We start from the raw sequence: 21,566 nt of genomic DNA, 5'->3' as shown, positions 1-21,566 counted from the left end.
CTCTTGATGATGAAATAGTAATACTTTTTTCCTAAGAAACAGAGCTGCCTCTCCCTCTGGGACTTCCCTTAGTGCTTGGAGCTTTCTCATCCTAGAAATCCTTCTGCCTTGGCAACCTCCTTCTCCTATTGATCAGTTCCTTACAAAAGGCCTTCATTTTGGTGACTGGATCAGGTCAGCTATGCCTCATTTATTCATTCCTCAACCCAAATCAACAGACTATATCTCTATGCTCCAGAAAGGATACCTTCTCTCCTTCCCACTACCTTTTCAACTATCTTTATGTATTGTCTTCTCCTTTACAATGTAATCTCCTTGAGGGGAATGGCTAATTTTCTTTTTTGCTTACATTTTCATTGCCAAGAGTCTTTGGCACTTGATCATGTATCTATTCCCTTGTTCTGCTTTCTGAATTCGGTTTGTTCAGTTATGATAGAGAATTGGTAGAAAAAAAGGCCAAAGATCCTAAAATTAATATTGTTATTAGACACTCCTCTTCCCCCACCCAATTTCATTAACTGCTTGTTTTAGTATATGTTCTTTTGTTTAATTGACCAATAAATTTATGAGACCACTATTGGGGCAAATGAGACACATCCATCTTTTCATTCTTGATATATGTGGAATCAACAGCCATAAGGGAGTTGCTGTTAAATAAGATAGTTTGTAAGCTATTCTAAAAAAGCTTTTTTTATTACTGCCTTTGCTCTTTACATTAATTTCATTTCAATCCTCCTTCCCCTGATTGAACCTATCCTTGTGACAAAGAAAGGTGAATATGCAGTGATGCAATGCAGCAACTGACAATATGTACAATACTTTGTACTCTTAAAATGCAATATGTTTTTTCATAAAACTCTTTCTAATTTTAAATTTTTTTTGGCTCCAATTCTGTTGTTTCCTTTTTCAGAGAATCTACTGATATAAAGTGTGAGAGAGTCAACATTTCATCCACTAAATTCTCTAACCTATTGTTCTACTTTCTAATTCCTTCCATAAGACATCTAATTTCTTCCTTTAATTTCGATAATTTTACTTGTTCACTTCTACATCCCTCTCTAGCCTCTACTCTTTACTCTCCCCGGATTTCTTTCTCCCCTTCTCTACCATGGCCCCAGTGGTATTACTCCCGTCCCACTTCAGGTTCTTTTCATGTGTGCTTATTACTATTTGCGAATAGTTTTGCCCTGTGGTTTCATGGTTAGCAGCCCTCATGCCCTGTATAAATCTCAAAATCTAACTCTCTTCTAAGCCTTTAATCTGCTTTACTTTTCTAATTCTATCATTATCTACAAATCTGGTAATGATTCTGATTGGACTTGATTTGTAATGATTTGGTAATGATTCAGACACATGGGTGAGCCATACTTCCCACATTTCTTCCACAGGAGGACAGTTTCTTTCCAGGAAAAATTATTTAGTCTACCAATGTCCCCGTTGTGAAATACATGACCTTGGTCTTGCCCATAGGTGATATTGCTCTGATTCAAGGGATCTAAACCTTGTCTCACTTATATCCAACATGCATTACTGCTATGGGGAATGCTACTTCTAGCTCATAGACATGTGAGTTGTCTTTGTGCTTTATTTTTTTACATAGAAAATCTGATTTCAGCCTTAAAAATGAGGCTTCTGTTTCCGACAAATTCAGTTTCTTCACTGAAGCATTCCCTTTGTTCATTATGGTTGCAATTTTCATGAAGAACTTTGCACATGGAAATTTGGAAGCTAATTTCCAGTACTCATGTCCAACTGAGATTTTGTCAGGAATTTTTGAGACATCAAAATTGTCTGATAATTCATAGAGTATGTCCTTAGTGGATTTTTGTTTGTCCCTACAAACTTTTGTGCAGTCCCTCAAATCTTTTAAAAATTTCTTTTTAAAAACTTTCTTAATTTTCTCAGTCTTATACTTCATCTCCATGACTAGTATTAGTAATAATCTACGTGTTTTTTGCCCATTACATGGCTTATCACATGTCCCATTTTCAAAATATTAGCTCGTAGTGACAGTATTTATGAGACTGATGTTACTTTAAAGATTCAGCATATAGTGCCATATGCACTAAAACACTGACACAATGAATTAGTGATAAACATTAGCACATAACTGAAAAAAATAGCTTTGTAATTAGTAGTGTTGGAAAGATACATCCAAATACCAACGATTGGTATATTACTAAGTAATAGCACCTAAGCCAATAACAATGGTACTTGCAAATCGTTTCGGGAAAATACATATTTGTTGCATCACTGGCATCATTGGAAAGCAGCAGACCTTTGCATTTATGTTTGTAATCTGAAAGCCACAGATTGAGTTTGACAGAGGAAAATAACCAGAAGACACTTAAACAAATATGAAACAAAAACAAACCAACCTCTCCCCAAGAAAAAAATAGAGGTAGAATTTCATAAAACTGCAGAGGGAAAAATTCATTGCCAAAATTTCTGAATCAAAAATAAAAATAAAAAATTCTTTTGAAAAAAGCAAGAAAAAAAGAATTAGATTCATACAGAAGCTCAAAAACATAAAGTTGAAAGAAAACTACATAATATTTTTTGACAAAACATACTACCCGAGCAGAAATATAAAATCTACTTGTAAAAAAGTCAAATAATAGAATGAAAAATTATTCCCCAAAATAGTTCTCAATGTAACCACCAGATGGTGCTAGCGAACCAGATAGGTCAAACCACCACTCATTTGCCTGGATTCCTGTTTATACATACCTGGGAAAGTCACTCCCCTTCTGGAGTGTGGCTTTCCTTTTAAACCAGCACATGGTGCCTCCTAGAAGAAAGGGAAAAATGGTGCCTACTTTCAGTTGCTTACCTGCCTCTTAGGTTGTACCAGATCAGTTAGGGTTATCTTTCTCCCCAACCCTGGATGGCAACGCAAATTAACAAACTCTGATTTCTATTAAACATGAGACTGCAACACCCCTAGTCATTTTTTTCTTGGGCAAAAATCCAAAATGAGTTTATAAAAACCTCAATTATTTGTGTCTCTTTCACTTTCAGGTTATTCCACCTTTTAAAAATCTCCCAGAACATATAAAATAAGCAGAACTGGCACAGATTGATAGTTAGCTGGTTTTATACACTTTCTTATATAAGAAAAAAAACACCCAAACTTCTGAAAGAAATGAGTTCCAAAATTAACTTCTCTGTCTGTAGCCTAAAGAAGATCTTTCATGTCTTTATCCCTCCATCCCCAACTCACTCCATCTCTGGGTGAGAGATGGTCAAAGGGGAAAGCTGTGGAAACAGATAATAGGGAAATAAGTTTCCTCTCCCAGGAAAGTGCTGGGGGACACACCCAGCTTGTCCCATCAATGAACTTTCATTAGGTCTTGCCCCATTGTCACTAGCTTTCTCTTGATCGCCCCCTTTCTGCATGGTGTTTTCCTGTTTCTTCTTGACACAATCAAGGGAGAAATGGCTGCTTAGCCAGTGCTTAATTCCATGCTGGATAAATACTTCGTAGCTGCCATTCTCCATCATTTACAAGGCCAAAAAATCTCTTACCTCTCCCATGTATATGTAGTACATGCTGGGGAGTGGAGAGGGGAAGAGAACCTGTCACCTTCTTTAAAACCAGTGAGAACTGGAGGATGCTTCCGACAAAAGAACACACACCCTGTCTAACTTTCAAACCCCTAATTCTTAGAGCTCTAGAAACTGGATTACAACTATATTTTGACAATTAATTTCAGAATCTGTTATTTTGTGCAATCCAATGATTAGGACAAAGGTCAAAATCAACACCAAATTAGAAGTATAAAGATTAACAAGAAAAAGAAAACCACTGAATGAAATTATAATAGCTCAAACTATTAAAATAGTTTAACTCTAAAAAGAATAAAAATAAAGAGACTCATAATTATCAATTCTATTTTAAATGTTTAATTGATACCTTTTATAGTGCTATCTATTTTAATTACTTCTCCCTCTTTGCATAGCATATATCTTTCTTAAGATTAGAGAGTTCAAGCTAGAGTGACAGTAGAAGTTATCTAGTACAACTGAGGCTCTGACATTTTAAAAGGTTTGCCTAAAGTCCAGTAGCTAGTAAGCAGCCAAGCCAAGATTTGAATCTGGGCTCTCTGAGTCCATATTCAGTTCTCTTTCCAGTAGCCCACATTGGCAACGAAGTACAGTTAAGCCAATCAAATGCTGACCAGGCCTGATATAAGAAGCTTAATTTTGCTCCTGTAGTCAATTACCTCTCTAAAGGTCATTGGTCAGTTTTCTGGAACTGGTCACTCATCCAATCTGAGCACTGATATTCTTCAGTATTATTTTCCTTCACTTTATTGTGAACTATGTAACTGTGGTTATTATGTATATTGTGCTTTCAGTCCTGTTTACTTACTTCCCAGTAAGAGAAGTAAGTACTTCTCTATCTAACTTCATACAAGCATAACATGACCTGGCAAGGTATGTACAGATATTCTCTGGTTGCTTCTGTTTCACCATGTGGGAGCACTGGGGCTGTTTTTGGCCAGGTGCTAGCCCGTTGCTGAAAGGACTTCATGTTTTAGTAAGATATGAAACCCTAAGCAGACCCTTAGTCCTGCCCCCTTCTCCATGTAAGCACGAGGACAGTGGGTGTTCTATAAGAAGAAACAGCTTCCACTTAAGGTCTCATTGGTTCTAACTCTTCAGGTGGCAATATGTAATTATAGTGAGGCATGGGGAAATACAGGGTCCTTTTCTACTTTGGTGATCCTGCCCACATGCCCCCTATAACCAAGCACTAGGTCCCTAGCATCTTCATCCTCTCTTATGTTTCCTTTCATCTATGACCTTGTGGGTTAGAAAGGTCTATAGATCTAGTGGTGGCAGTGTCCATAGGAGACCTTTGATTGAGGTTGTGGCAGAGGAAAGGGTGAGCTGGCAGCAAGGAAAATCTCTGGAGGAAAGGACAGTGCTCAGATTAGGTGAAATCTAAATGGTCTGATTAGCAGAATTGCAAAACTGCTTTATGCTTTGGTATGCCTTCAAGATGATTGTAACTAGCTATAGCTATAAGTTAAATGATAAGTTTTGTTTGCACACTAATTCTTTAATGGTTAGAATACATTTTTGTGTGTAGGAATAAATTGTCTGTCTTGTGCTCAACTCATATATTGCACATTTAGTGTCTTTGTTACTTTACTCCATTTGGGGGACCCCTAGAATTCAATCATTATCCCTAGAAAAATGGGAGTTTGCTAATAGGCCACACAGGCAAAAAACAAGCTGACATTGTTAAAAAAAATTTGCATTACAAAGTATAAGAGCAAAAGCAAAATACAAAGCAAAACAAAAAACTCCCCTAGATAGCAATAAAATATTAAATTCAGCTTCAGTCAACCACATCAAGTTGGAAGAAAACAATATAAATTTTCAGAGTGTATTATCAAAGCAATAGTAGAATGTGTAGAAAATGGAGCTCTCTCTTATTAGAAGCTAGGCCCCCTAGGACAGAAACAAACAGTAATGGGTACAAAAAAGTGAGGGACTCATGCCCCAGACTGTGGGTTCAACTGAATGGTTTCTCAGTTCTAGGAAAGTCTGTCCAGGTTTGTCTCAATAGTTGCATTTAATATTTTCTTACAGGATAATGTTATTTCACTAAATGCATTTGCCACAGTTTATTCATTCATTTCCCAATGGATGGGTACCTAGTTTGTTTCTAGTTTCTTGTTAACAAAAAAAAGTTATTATGGAATCTTTTGCTGTCCTTTCAACTTTCTTGGGATTAGGTTAGTAAATGAACAATGTTGATCTTGCCAGGTTAAAGGATATGAATAGTTTAGTGACTTTTAGAATATTTCCAGAATGCCTGACCCAAATTACATACCTAAGGCTATTAGTTTCTTTGCCTTTCTACAACTCTCTAAAATGGATTATTTCTGTCTTTTATTATTCCTGCTATTTCTTAGGTTTAATTTATGTACCATAATTCCCATAATCTCTTGATCAAAAAAGCCCAGAAACCCCATTGACTAGGATATACTTACACTTCTTGCCAAGTAGTGGATTATGGTAGCTAAAGAACCTACTAGCTTAGATTACAAACTCTTCTGAGAAACAGTATCAAGAAGGATGATGGAAAGTTATATGCAATATTTCCCTACAAAATACTGAACAGCAATGGAGAGAGAAAAGTCTACAGAAAAAGTCAACTAAGCCAAATCTACCTGAAGTAGTTATACAATTGTTTGTCCTTCATTCTCAAGAGAACTGATGACGTCAGGAAGATGATGTCTTGACTTGCAAGTGAATTGGATTTAAGTAGGAGCTATGCAGGATCATCAACCACACTCTCTCCTCCAGAGTCATCTGTGTCATCTGGCAAGCTATAAGACAACTGGTGATGGTCTAAGATGCAGAGGGAGGTCTTGGCATTCTTAAACTAAGGTCTTTTCTCGGGTCTTATGGGTAACACCCATTGAAGTAATTAAAGGCTGGGTAAGAATTGAACTCATACATCTAACTGCAGAAGAGGACAACTCATCTGCTAATATGTTTTCATCATTAATAGTAGCAGAACTACCACATTTGGACTGGTCACCAGTGCACTTAAACAATTATATGAGGAAGCTGTGAAGATAATGAATACTGACCAAAAGCCTATAGACAGAATCCTTATTAGAAATGAAATAACTGTTGTTGTTTAGTCACCCCATTTTGGGTTTTCTTGGAAAAAATACTGGAGTGTTTTGCCATTTCCTTCTACAGCTCCTTTTACAGATGAGGAAACTGAGGCAAACTTGCTCATGGTCATATAACCAGTAAGTGTCTCAGGTCAGATTTGAATTTAGGAAGATTTGTCTTCCTGACTTTAGATCCAGTATTTATCCTGTGCTTCACCTAGATGTCCTAATATTAAAGGTATCTACTTTCAAAATATGAAGGGAAAAATTTTAAAAAATAGAAAAGCATGGTTATTATTACAAACCCCTCAAACCAAAGTTGATTGTGAAGATATTGGAATCTACTAATTAATTGTAATTGCTATTAATCTGTTGTCACAAAAGACAATAATAGATCTGGGGTAGCTTGTAGCCCTTCTGTCCCATCCCTGTTATATCCCATAATCCCATGACAGAGATTTCCTTGTAGATGGTAAGGTCCTCCAGAAACTCCTATTTGTGAATTGCAATATCCTGATTATGTCAAGTCATGGAACACTACAGTACGTGACCGCCTTTATGACATCCAGTCATACAAACTTTATCGGTTTAGCAATCTACACAGAACATAAATTTTGCCTAAATGATCTGTTCCTAGAATTGAATGGAGAATGAGTAGGCTTGATAGCATTTGGAAAATTGTTTAGCACTTTCAAAAATTCCAAGGTGTTTTCTTACTCAATATTCTGCCAGTGATATTCTATTATTGAAAATCATGTAATACCAGGTCTTCAGAGGCATACAAATTTCAGGTGAAAAGATGTGTGACAGGGATAAGTAAGACAGTTTATTGTCAACTACAACTTCCATGCGAAAAGTGATGGAAAATATGTGAACAATAACATGTGAATCCACTGATAGTCTTGTCTTTTTAATTACATGAAATGGATTCATTATGATTTTTTCTAATTCTAAGTGTCCCTTTGGGAATCAGATTGGTGTAGACCAAATGAATATGGTAATTTTGGTGTATTATAATTTTTATTATGTTAATGTATACCAGGCATGAACATTGAATATTTCTCCATGTCTTTCAACCTTTTTTTATTTCTGTTATAATATTTAATTTTCATTTTACATATATCTCAAGTTTGCCCTAGTAAGCTAACTCCCAGATATTTAACAAAATTGGTTATCATTTGAAATGGAATTTCTCCTTAAATCTTTTCCCCCAGGTGTATGTTAATAATACACTTAGATGTTAATGATTTTCCTGGATTTCTTTGCTCTTGCTACTTTGATGCAATTATTAAGTATCTTGGTTAAACTAGGTGGTATAGTGGATACCCTAAGTAAATCATTTACCTCCATTCTTTCATCTACACAATAATAGCACCTACCTCACAGAGTTGTGATGATAAAATGAAATAACACATATAATGTCCTTTGCAAACGCTAGCAATACACATATACATATGTATATATATATACATTCTCATATATATTATATATTTATGTATACCCGTTTTATAAGGATATTTAAAGCAACAACATTATGTACAGAGATATTTTTTTCTCTTCCTTCCTTATACTTATTTTCCTAACTTCTTACTCTTATATTAGGATTAAAACTAAAGGGGTAGCATGGTAGAGTGTTTGATTTGGAGCAAGGAACTTCAGGTTTGAAATCTTGCCTCTGATACATTTCCTATTTCTTCACTGGTGGGTGACTTACACAATCTCTCAGAGACTTGGACCACCTTCTCCCCACAATGGCAAGTGATAACTCCTTCCCCAATTTTTAATAGCACTTCACTTAAATTTCTGTTTTGTACTTAACTGATTCTCTTCATGATGGCTATTCTTGAATGTCTCCTTCCCTTTTCTTAAATGTTAAGTTCTTTGATATCAGGGACTGCCTCTATTGTCTCTTTTGCACAGAGTAGACCTTTAATAAATATTTGCAGGATTGAATTGAGTGCTGCATGACAAGTATCATAGAGCTTAGCTCTGGTCTGGGCTGCTACTCTGAATGTATCACCATGTTTTAGGTCCTTAGCACAGGAAGTTTTGATTTCATTATATGTCAGGGTAAATGAACTCTCTTAATAAAAAAGTAAAAATACCATGAAAAAGGGAGTATTGCTATCTCCTTATTTAAATATTGGATACCATCTTTAAAAAATCATTATATTTTTTATTACATAATAACTGATGGATAAAGAAATTATGACATAGCCAGTGTCATTGACATCAAGGTGATAAGCTCCTTCATACTAAACTAAGGTAGTTTTCAGAAAGTAGATACAGTCTGTTTCTTGGATTTTGCTCAGTCTGTTAACCTTCCAGAATTTGCAATCTATTTGCATGGCCATTGAGAATCAAAGGTAACCTCCATGACACAATGAGGCAACAAAGTAGGACTTTGAAACAACTATCCATCTTTTTAAAAGCTAACATTCCTTTCGGTAATGTAGGCTGTTAGCCATGAAATGCTTCTGAAGAATTGAAGTTGGATAAGAGAGCACATGTTAGTTGTGTGTTGACTGTAACATGTTACAAATGACGAAGTATGCAAAAGTGGTAAAAAGGATGTCATCAAGAAAACATATGTGTAAGGGTACACCCTTTGAAGATTCTAAGAGGCTTCATTTGCTATTTTCAGAATGCTGGTAAAAAGTTCTTTTAGAGTTTGAGTGCCCTTATTTGCATATGAAAAGTTTAGGAAAGCTCTGAGTAGTTAGCAAAGACCATAACTTTGCCCCTGTTTATAGATTTTATCTGTTTCTTTTCTCAGCCAACTTATTTACATGGATAAAAAGGAGAGATTTAGAGCTGTAAAAACTGGGAAACATCAAACCCCAGAACTATTGAGTGATTACTGAAACACATCGTCATTGCCTGGTTTATAGCCTTGAATATAGAGATGAACATTTGGAAACTATATAGTCCAGTTACCATAGCCTGGTTCTTTCTGGGAATGAGGAGGAAGTGAGGATATTTCCTAAGAGGAGATGAAACTTTTAAATTAGGCCCAGTTCTATCACAATATGGTATTACACAAGTGAGGTAAGATTTCTGGGCCAAGGTATACTCCCCTCTAAAGTTTAAGGGATTAGATTAGATTAGTTATCAAAGTAGATTAGATTGGCAGATATCATTGTTGAACTATTATTAATGATATTTGAAAAATCATGGAAAATGGGATCTATACCACAAGATTGTAGAAGGGCAAATGTGCTGATCTGAAAGACAGAGACACACACAGAAACACATGGATACATACATAGAGTGTATACTACAAGTCAGTGAACTTGAATTTTTTTCCCTATTATTTTTAAAGGGATGGATGGCCAACCTCTAGAAAGGAAAAGCAATGTTTCCAAAGAGCCAGAAGTTTTCATAAAGAATGGGTTATATTAGATGAAATTAATTTCCTTTTTTGACAAGATTACTAAAATAGTAGCTGAAGGGATTGTTAAGGACATAGTTTACCTAGATTTTAGCATAATTTTGCTAAAGTATTTCATACTATTATAGAAGAGAAAAGGAAGAGATTTTGATTAGACAACACAACTAAATACAAAATCACTTGGATAGTTGGACTCAAAGAATAGTTGTTAATAGGGTGATGGAATTGTAGTACCCCAAGGATCTGTGCTTGGCCTTTGATTATTTATCATTGATAATTTAACATTATCAATAACTTGAATAGAGGCATAGCCATTAGATTTGCAAACAACACCAAGTTGGGAGAGAGAGCTAACAAACTTTATCATGAAGTCAGATCTAAAAGAATATTGTCAGGCTATTTTAACTAAATCTAATAAAATGAAATTCCACAGAGACTTGAGTGTTTAAATGGACTGCAAGCAAAATATATTAGCTAATATGATTCTGAGCTGCATTAATTGGGACAAAGCTAGTGATATGGATGTGATAATCCTACTACCTACTGCGCTCCTGTATTGATAATGAATTTTTCTTATTGTTAATGTAATTTTGCTTCTTAATGGGAAGATCTTTCCTATCCATTAATGTTCCCGTGTGACCTGTTTAAGTCATATGGAAGCTTGAGTCACATGAGTGTAAGTCACATGAAACAGGAAGAGGTGGGATAGGAATAGGGAGGAGGTAGAGCTGGAACACAGCTGAGAGGAAACTGGTCAGCAATCAGAACTGAGAGAAAGAGAGAGAAAACAGGAGGTTACCTAGTGTGAGTGAGAGAGATTGTTTGTGATTTAACGGAACTGGTTTGTGGGAAACATACAGAGGGAAGGCTTGGGGCTGATGTTACCCTCTGCTTTGTTATTGTGTATAGATTTGTTACTATGATGGATTTGGCTTTCTAGTATCTGAATAAATGTTTTGGTTCTGTCTTCCATGTAGAAAGTCTGTTGTATTTTGTGATTCAGAATTGCACCAGCATATTCACTGCTGTGGTGAATATTGCTTTGGTGCTACAGCTCATCAGAAATCTTCTGGAATATTGTATTTGGTTTGTGTATCATGGTTTAAGAAAGATATTGTTAAGCTGGAGAGTCCTCACATGAGGACCAATATGGTAAAGGATGAAGTCTGTGACCTAGAGAAGAGAAGGCTGGGGAAAGGGAGACATGGTAAATGTCTTCAAGTGTCTGAAGGATTGTCAAGTGAAGAAGGGATGAAGTTTTCTCTAGGTGGCCTCAGGGAGTAGAACAAGAAAAAATGAGTAGGAGTTGCAAAGAAGCAAATGTAGGCTTGATGCCAGAAAAACCTTCCTAATAGCTAGAGCTATCCAAAAGTGTGGGGCAGCTAGGTGGCACAGTGGATGGATTGCCAGGCCTGGAATCAGGAAAACTCATCTTCCTAAGTTCAACTCTGGCTTCATACACTGTGACCCTGGGAAAGTCACTTAACCCTGTTTGCCTCAGTTTTCTCAACTGTAAAAATGAACTGGAGAAGGAAACAACAAACTATCTTACTAAGAAAACCCAAAATGGCATCATGAAGAATTGGCTCCAGTTGAAAAACAACCATACAATAACAATGAATCCAAAATTGTAGTGGGCTGCCTTGAGAGGTAGTGGTTCCTCACTCCTTGAAGGTCTTTGTGCATGATCTGGATCAGACCTGGTCAGGTGATATTATAGTGGGGATTTCTTTTCCATAGATTGGACTAAATGGTAATTGAGATCTCTTTCAACTCTCAAATTCTGTGATCTGGGAATTATAGAAAGTCCCTTTCAACTCTGAAATCACATAATTTTTTCTTTATTTTTAATTTTCAACATTTTACTTCCATAATTTAAAACTTGCCCCCTTCCTCCTTCTTCCCTCACCAAGACAGACTGTAATCTGATATGGGCTCTACATATACATTTCTGTTAAACATATTTTCACATTAGTCATGTTGTATAGAAGAATTATAATGAATGGAAGAAACCATGAGAAAGAAAAAACAGAACAAAACAAAACAAAAAAAGAAAACAGTCTGCTTCGCTCTGCATTCAGACTCCACAGTTCTTTCTCTGAGTGTGGATGGCATTTTCCACCATGAGTCCTTTGGAATTGTCTTGGATCACTGCATTGCTGAGAAGGGCTAAATCTATCAAATGTTACCCATTGTGACTGTTACTGTTCTCCCGAGTCTGCTCACTTTACCAGGAATCATCAGTTCATGCAAATCTTTCCAGTTTTTCTGAAGTCTGCCTGTATTCCATTACATTCATATACAGCAACTTGTCTAGCCATTTCCCGACTGATGGGCATCGCCTCAATTTCTATTACTGGCCACCACAAGAAGAGCTGCGATAAATATTTTTGTACATGTGTACATTTTTATGATCTCTTTAGGATATAGCCCTAGAAAGCAGTACTGCTGGGTCAAAGGGTATGCCCATTTTTGTAGCCCATTGGGCATAGCTCCAAATTGCTCTCCAGAATGGTAGGATCAGCTCACAACTCTACAAGCAGTGAATTAGTGTTCCAACTTTCCCACATCTCCAACATTTATCATTTTCCTGTTTTGTCATGTTAGCCAATCTGATTGTTATGATGTGATACCTCAGAGCTGTTTTGATTTGCATCTCTCTAACCAATAGTGATTTAGAGCATTTTTTTCTTATGACTTTTGATAGCTTTAATTTCTTCTGAAAACTTGCCTGTTCATATCTTTTGATCATTTATCAATTGAGGAATAACTTGTATTCTTATAAATTTGACTCAGTTCTCCATATATTTTAGAAATGAAGCCTTTATCAGGGACAATGCTTGTAAAAATTCTTTTCCTGAAAATATACAATTTTACAAAATGAGTTGACCTATTCCTAAGGCCTCAGGTTCTTCCTCTGCCATATGAGGGAATTAGACTTGGTGATTTCTGTTCTCCTTTCTGGTGCTAATGCTTTTTCCCTTTGGACAAGCATACCTGCCCTGCATTACCAGCTCTACCCACCCCTAACCCCCAAATGCATGGATGCGTTCCTTCCTCTTTTCTGCTTCTTTGGATTCCTGACTTACTTCAAAGGACTACTCAGATGCCTGCTCCCTCATGAGGCCTTTCTTGATCTACAACGAGCAGGCCTCTCTATCTCTCCAAATTTCACTGTATTTCCTTACTTGTAGTCATCATCTTGTTTATTATGCTTCACATAGACATTTACTTCATTTCCTTCAGTCTGTTGACTGAGAAAAGTATCATGGCTTAAAGACATTTCTAAGGTCCTTCTGCCCTAAGATTCTGTATTCTAAGTGTATACTGCTTCCATATTCCATATGTTGAAATGTCATGATAAAGTTACGTTTTAGCTGTTTAAGATATCTTATAATTATTAGAACTGTGACTATCACCTGATTAGTAATATTGGAAAATAGTAAACTAAATTGCCTTTTAGCTGGGAAAATTCTGGAATTAATGGCTTGCTACAAATATTTGAATGAGTGAATGAAAAAAAGTATTTATTAAAGATTTACTATGTGCCAACCCCTGTGCTAAACATTAGGGATAGAAACAGAAATTCAAGACAGTCTCAGCTCTCAAGAAGCAGAGACTATTAGGGGTCAATGTGGAATCCAAAGCCCGAGGTTTTAAGTACTGTCTGTAATACATTGTCTATGTGATCTCAGTCATCTAGGAAGAGTGGGGGTGGGGTAGCTATTTATCCTTCATTCTCAAAGAGGGCCATGACTTCAGGAATGTGATGCCATGGCATGCAAGTGAATTGGATTTTATGTGAGCGAGGGCTAGGCAAAGTCACTAGACTTATTTTCACTCCTGGAGCCCTCTGGGTCCACTGGCCAGATATAGGTTAGGATGACTGGAGATAGCCCAGGATGCAGTGGGGATCTTTTCAAGCTAAGGTAACCTTAACAGGTGTCAGTTTGACTGAGACAAAGCCTATTCAGTAATTAAGGCTTAATTGGAAATGGGGAAAAGGAAAGACGAGAGGCTGCTCAACAACTACCCTGCTCACTGGATCCACATTTAGTCCAACCCATAAGGGTTCTGAGCAAGCAGTACTCTACACAACTACATCAACAATTTTCTCTCTCTCTTTCCCTCTGTGAGGACTATGTCATATTAGGAAATCTGTTCTCTCAAGAAGGTCTGTTACTGAACTCTTGCATTTAAACATGATCAGTTGCTCAGAAAATCTCTATTCCTTGCTAGAAGATTATATTTCAGAATCACGTGAACTGGGTAATTTAAACTCAACCCTCTCCATCAAATAGGATTTGGGTTTCATGGACACTATACATGAACTATATTCTGAGTCCAAGTGTACATATGACTGCCTCTGTCATGGGCTTCTGTAGGAATTCTATTTGTTCCCTGGTCTTTGTCATTTCTTGGGCTAGCAATCCCAAGGTCTCTCTTCTCAGGCCATCTGCAAGAACATTTTCTGTATAGATTCTAAATCAGTCCACAAGAATTTATTAAGCACTTCTTATGAAGCAGGCATGGTGCAAGGCCTGAGGATAAAAGGACAAAAAGGGAAGCAATCCCTGTTAGGAAGAAGCTGATACTGTAATGAGGAGAAAAGTACACATAAAAATAGTATACAACATGAATATAAAATTAATAATCTCTATGCATGCCTGCATGTCTGCACACATGCGTGTGTGTATGTGTGTGTGTGTGTGTGTGTGTGTGTGTGTGTGTGAAATGCCTGCTAATTTGGGAGCATTAGCAGCTGTGGGTATTAGGAGAAAAGGGAGGGTCACACAAATCTACCTGATTTACGTCTCTGAAGTAGGGGATGTATTCTGTAAAAATGATTATCTGAAATGAAAGAAACTAAGGCACAAAATTTCTGAGTATAGTATGATTTAATCTGCAAAGCTAGTTTTTGCACATTAAAGCAGATCAGCTAACTCCTCAGATGTCAGAGAGAAGCAGTGATTTACAGATATGTTTTCATTACAAAAAATAAGAATTGAAAAAGTTTACAGAAACTTGATTTGAACATAATTTTATTGGACAAGGCAAGTTACTTGACTAGTTAGGCTTTCTTAATTTTACCCCAGAAGCCCTTGCTTCACTTCTGTTATATTTTGAAACCAGAAATTGATACTTTAAAGAACCCACAGATCAACTAACCTGATTTCTCAGTTTCTAGAAAGGGGAAGAGAGGGTGCTGTGGAAAAAGGGAACTGGGTTTGGGAAAAAGGATTTTGTTGATGGTTGTTTAACAGTCAACCCCCATTGTCCCAGCCGTAACAAGGGGAAATAACTTTAGGAGATTAGATTATTTAACTTAAATTTACTGGAAAGAATAACTTAACCTTTGGTCAATCCCCTTTTTCTAGCTGCTAGAAAGAGAATTTAGCCTTTTTTAAAAAGGCTTATAATTCTTTGATTATGTTATTTCTACAAAGATATAGGTCTTACTCTAAATTATCTACTACCAAATGATAAGGACTTATCAAATTGTCTATACACTAAATCTATAGGTATTATTTAGGCTAAAGGGAATGCCTCTATTCGCTTATTTTAGCTACTAGGACTAGCTTTCTCCTAAGCAAGAGACTTAATCTTTTATTCAAAATAAAATAAATCAAAGTAACTTAACCTTTTGAAAAAGTCCTACTAATAATTGGGTTAGCTTTTTGCTTATTGTATTCCTATATATTCTAAATTATTGACAAATGATAACTACTAACAGAGGCTTATCAATCCAATTTTTTTTCAGTTTCAAGATAGGGATGGACAGTGCAAAGGCATCCTTATGGGAGTTGTCATGAGTGAGGAAAACAGAAAAGCCCATTTTGGCTTGATCACAAGGTGCAACACAGGGAGTAATGTCCAATGAATCTGGAAAGACAGGTTGGGATCAGGCTGAAGAGGGCTTTAAACGCTAAATAGAGAAGTTTATTTTATCATATAGACAATATGGCACAAGTATGCTTTTCAAGGTTGTTTTACTTGACTTTCCTCATCTCTTCTTGACTTCAATGTTTAGCATTAGTTAGTGGGAACTACTTCTAGTTCATGAATGTGTACACATAATTTATGTGCCCAGATATTAAATAATAATTTTGTCTCATAGACTGTTGTGGTGTCATAGGGGCAACACAGGCTAGGCTAATATTTCCTTGAAAACTAATGAAATCATTTTCAAGATTTACTTGGTTCTAGAACCAATGTTATGTTGACATAGCATTAACAGAATTTCCTGGGTGGATAAGTGGAGCTTGATCTCAAGGCTTAACACATGCTGCTGACTGGAATACTACCATGGCCAAAAGAGAGGGAGGGAAGCCACACCTAACCAAATCGATGTTAGATCTTTGCTGAATATCCTTTCCATAGTAACTAAATTTCTTCATTAGATTTTAGATGACCTGTTTTACCGTAATCCCAAACTTGAACCATTAGAGTAGTCTGAGTCAAGCCTGGCCTACAACCTGGGGTGTCCAGGAAAAGGATAAAATTAAGGCTTTCATGGCCACAGATGGAAGGGGTTTCTTGAGGTCAAGGATATCTTTAAGAAATGCCTGAATTTTTTTCTCTAATAAATGAAGCAGTTTTGTACCATCTGGATCCTTTAGTTAGTATGAAAACAAGAAAAAGAGAGAATTCAAACAATGTAAAACTAAGCTAAACCCCCCCAGCAATATTTAGAAATATTTATAAAAACTAATGCTTGGACCCTGAAGACTGAAGATTATACTCAATATGAAGTAGGAAAGATGTCAATTCCTACACCAACCAGTGTGTCCCAAGTAGTCTTTAAGAGTAATCTTAGGTAAAGCACAGTACAACATAATTCAGTCTGGAATTTACAAAAGCATGAAGCTTTAAAAGCCTGTTGCTAAGTACAGATTGTACAATTGGCTCTTTACTATATCTCTCACATGCAACACACTGAATCTGGCTCTTGCCAAGATGAAAAGGCTCTGATACCAAGGCCAAATAAGTCCTCTTAGTTGAATGCATTTAATTTGCTCTTACTCTAATCATTAGATGAGGATGGACAAAAAGACAAGAAATCTGACAATTAACAGAGAGGACAGTTGGATTGAATGATGAGGGACATTGGGGGCTAGGTTGTAGAAACAGAGTAACAGGAGAGGAAGTGGAGGCACAAATGTAGATGGCTTTCTCCAGGAGAAAGGGAGGAGAGATAACAGGACCAGAGCTAGGCAAGAGTGGTAAGAACATGTCAGGGTTTTTAAAGAATGTGGCAGATGTAGAAATATTTGGCAGTGGGGAAGGACTAGTAGATAAGAGGGAGAGTAGATATGAGAGTAAGGGCAGGCTTCTAAGAAAAGACAGGAGCAGTGGGATTCCAAGTGTGTCCAAAGGGGTTGACCTTGACTGGGAGAAGGCCTGTCTCTTCTTCTGAGACTGGAGTGAAGGAGTAGATAGCAAGAAAAGATGTCTGAGTGTTGTGAGGTGAGAACAGGGAGCTTTTGGTGAATGTCCTCAATGTTTTTCTCCATATGCTCAGCAGAGAAGGTGGGGAGGAGATGCCTTGAGAGATCTGGAATAGCTTCTGTGGAGAATGGGATCATGAATGTATTAGTGAGGCGTAGAATTGCTGCCCTAAGGAGCTGTATAAGATGAGGGATCGTACATTTTGGAGTTGACCAAGTCAGCATGTTTGCATTATTTCAGCAGCACGGGAATAGGAGGAGATGGTGGGAGTGATCTCAACTTGGGGTTTGGCAAAACAGGATCAGTAACAGGAGAGGGGGCCAAGGGACTTGAGAGCAGAAGACAGTTTAAAGTTATTTCACTAGGGGTTTGAGGTAGGGAAAGGAGAGAGTCATCTGTGTGGGGGTCCTGGGTGGAGAGAAAGGAGGACCAAGAGTAGGGCTAGACTTTGGAAGACAATAGGAAAAGATGATATAATAAAAGAATATGATCCAATGAAAGAATTTCAGAGTTTGTGAACATGGAAATGAAAGATTAGGTGATGGTTAGATCAAGGGAATGGCCACCTCTGTCAAGCTGAGGTGGAACTGAATGCAGGTCATGAGAAGCCTATTCATTGAATGGGTTTTTCTCACTCAAGGTGAGATTGTGATGAGACATTAGCCTGAAAAGGCCAGGGTCTCCCATTGCATCCTGGGTCATCTCCAGTCATCCTGATGAATATCAGGCCAGTGGACTCAGATGGCTCAGGAGAAGAATGTGAGGTTGGTGACCTTGCACAGCCCTCTCTCACTGAAATCAAAGTCAACTGCAAGTCATGACATCATCTTGATCTCATGGTCCTCCCCTAACCTTGTAACTACAAGGTTGGTACTAGGGAGTGAAAAACTAGAGAAGAGGTAGAGATGATGGGTGATAGGGAGTGAGTATTAGACTTAGAGAAAGGAAGCCAGAAGATCTGTCATGTAGCAATTTTCTGAGAATCTCAGAAATTTTCCTTATATTTCTATCAAGCAAAAAAGTCTCTTTCTTTTGAATAAATATGACTTGTCCTTAATTAACCCTTTGCCATTTTTTGCTTTAAATCCAAACCTAAACTAGTATTTCATTATTTTCAAATTAGTCTAACAATCCTGAAAGAATATAAAAATTTCTAGTGGTTTTTCCTAAAAGAAGGAAAAAGTGAACTCTTAGTTAAAGCAAAAATGGTTCTTAGGTCATATTTTTAGGAAAAAACATTATAAAAATAAGCCCTTGGAGAAAATGAAGATGCAGAAAAATTCAAAGAAAATGGTTGTGATTTAAGCAAGGGGCTTAAGTATCTGAGTTTTCCTCAGGAGGGAAAAATCTCTTTCAGGAAACAACCCTGTTAAAAATTTAATATCAGGGTTAGGGTTGAGAAATAGAGAGTAGAATCCATTATTTGAGATCTTAAAAATGATCAATGCTACTTTCAGTTGAATATGCAGATAAGTTGTAAAGTACTGGCCTTGGAGACAGAAGGGCCTGAGTTCAAATCCAGCATCAGACAGTTAGCTGCATAAACCTGGGAAAGCCATTTAACTGCCTTTTGTTTCAGTTTACTCATCTGTGAAATGGGAATAATAATAGCACCTATCTCTCAAGGTGGTTGTGAGTATGGAATGAAGTAATAATTGCAAAGCACTTAGTGCCTAGCACACAATCAGCACTATGTAGGTTCCCCACCCTTGTACTAGACAATGCACACTGAAAGAATTCTCCTGTTGGGAGTGGTGATAGCTCAATCGAGAGAGAGTTCTAGATCTCAGCCAAGGGGAAGTGCCCTAAAATTTCTAGTGGGGCCTACCGGCTTCTCTCATGTCTTCCCACAGTCTTTTCTTTCAGCAAGCTGAAGTGGGGTCAGCCTCTTCCATCTTACTTCTTGAAACTGGAAGCCAAAAGAGTTCAAAGCAACTCAAAGCTCAAAGACGACTGAAACTCTATGACTCTTACCAACTTCACCCTATCATTAATGCAGGGCAGGACTTTCATTTCCACTAATGAGAGAATTCCATACAAAGAGTTTTGGGACAGGAGTTACATGAATATTCTGAATAAATACATGATAGTTTAAGGCAAGGAAGGTTGGCAAATGAAAGTATCAGAAAACTTAAATGTGGATGACAATGTTTTCAGCTGATTTTGTTGGAGGAACAAAAGAATTCTATAAGGTACAGGTAAGGAAAGGAAGGGAGACCATTCAGGGCATGAGGAAGAGAATTTAATGTAGATGGAGCACTAGGGTAGCTAGGTGGCACAGTGGATATAGCAATGGGCTTAGAATCAGGAAGACCTGTCTTTAAGAGTTCAAATTGAGCCTCAGATGTTTGTTTAGCTGTGTGACCCTGGGCAAGTTGCTTAACCCTGTTTGCCTCAGTTTCCTTATCTGTAAAAATGAACTAGAGAAGGAAATGGCAAACCATTCCAGTATCTTTGCCAAGAAAAACCCAAAATGGAGTAATGAAGACTTGAACATGAAACAACCAAACAACAGTGATGAAACACTAGACTCAGAGCCAAGAAAATATGTCCTGCCTTAGACACTTACTAGCTGCATGACTCTTGCCAAACATATTGACTTCTCAAATCCATCTCAACTTATAGATCCCTCATCAGAAAAATGGGATTTACAATAGCACATAGTTTATGAGTTGATTCATTCAAGTGTACAGAAAACTCTGAGAAATTATTATCCATTGAATTTACTAAGCCTTTCCTAGGTACCAACTACTGCACGGTAAAAATTGTTAAATGTATCTATGATCTTATCAAAGTGCATGTTGCCTTCAATGAAGTATGTCTGCCCTTCCTGTGTGACTCTTATCCATATCTACCCATACATTTGCCAAAGGAAACCCACAGTCCATCCTCTTTTCTGAGCTGCTTCTTCTTCTTCTTCTTCTTCTTCTTCTTCTCCTTCTCCTTCTTCTTCTTCTTCTTCTTCTTCTTCTCCTTCTCCTTCTCCTTCTTCTTCTTCTTCTTCTTCTTCTTCTTCTTCTTTTTTGTTTTGGATAACATCTTTTTTACTAGTTATTCTACTTTCCTATCTCTCTGAATTTTTTTATGGAAGGTATTTTTCACTCTGATGGATGAGGTCAGAAGGGATTCCCTGTGGAGGTAAGGCTTTCTAGGTGCCCTTTTTGAAGCTGATAGTATGTTAATTTCATTAAGGTGAAGAAAAATGCAGAGTCTTCCAGAAGAGCCTTTCAGAGAGCCTTCCAGAGAGCCTTCCAGAAGAGCCTTCCAACCAGTCAAAAGTTGGCCTATCTATCCACTCAGGAATGACCAAATAGACTAAGAATATTTGTTGTCCATATTTCAACCTACATTGACATGAACATTCTCTAGAGTTTGTCCAATAATGTTTACCTGAGCCAGACAGTAAAGAGGGACAACAAGTTTTGCTCAGGATTTAAAAGGAAGAGAGTGGCTTAAATAGATTTTGGAACATTAGAAAACTCCCTCATAGACCAGAAGCTTGCCATGAAAGCAAAGTCTGTCTTTTAAATATTGGTATTTTGCTAGTTGTTATTTGGTACAAGACCTGGAATATACTTTCAAGAACTGAAAATGAATATTAATCAGAAGGAAATGGAAATGTATATGATAGGTGTGAGTAGGAATAACCAATAAGGAACTCTGAAAAACAGGAATAAAAGATGTCATCAAGGAATTGTGTGATACAATGAAAAGAGGGGTTTGTGAGGTGGTAAAAAGGAGGGATGACAAGTGGACAGCCAGAGAACACTCTGGTATCCTTGCAATGTCAGGAGTGAGTGAAGAAGGCTTCTAGCACAGGCCAGCAAGCAAAAATGATCTGCATCATTGGATGGAACTCCTAAATTGAGATCACAGGTCCATCTGAATATGAGGAAGCTTGAAGGTTTCAGAGAAAGAACACACTTTATTGACAAAATGAAGTACAACAAAAACTAAGTCCTAGAGAGGCAGCTTGGTACAATGGAAAATGTATTCCTTTGAGAAGAGACTTAAATTTGACTACTGGGATGTCTAGGTGTGTGACCCTGAGTGACTGACCTCTAGTTTCAATTCCCTCTTCT

The sequence above is a fragment of the Notamacropus eugenii genome, chromosome 6, assembly GCF_028372415.1.
Source record: "Notamacropus eugenii isolate mMacEug1 chromosome 6, mMacEug1.pri_v2, whole genome shotgun sequence".
Lineage (NCBI taxonomy): Eukaryota > Metazoa > Chordata > Mammalia > Diprotodontia > Macropodidae > Notamacropus > Notamacropus eugenii.
This window is presented reverse-complemented; position numbering follows the sequence as displayed.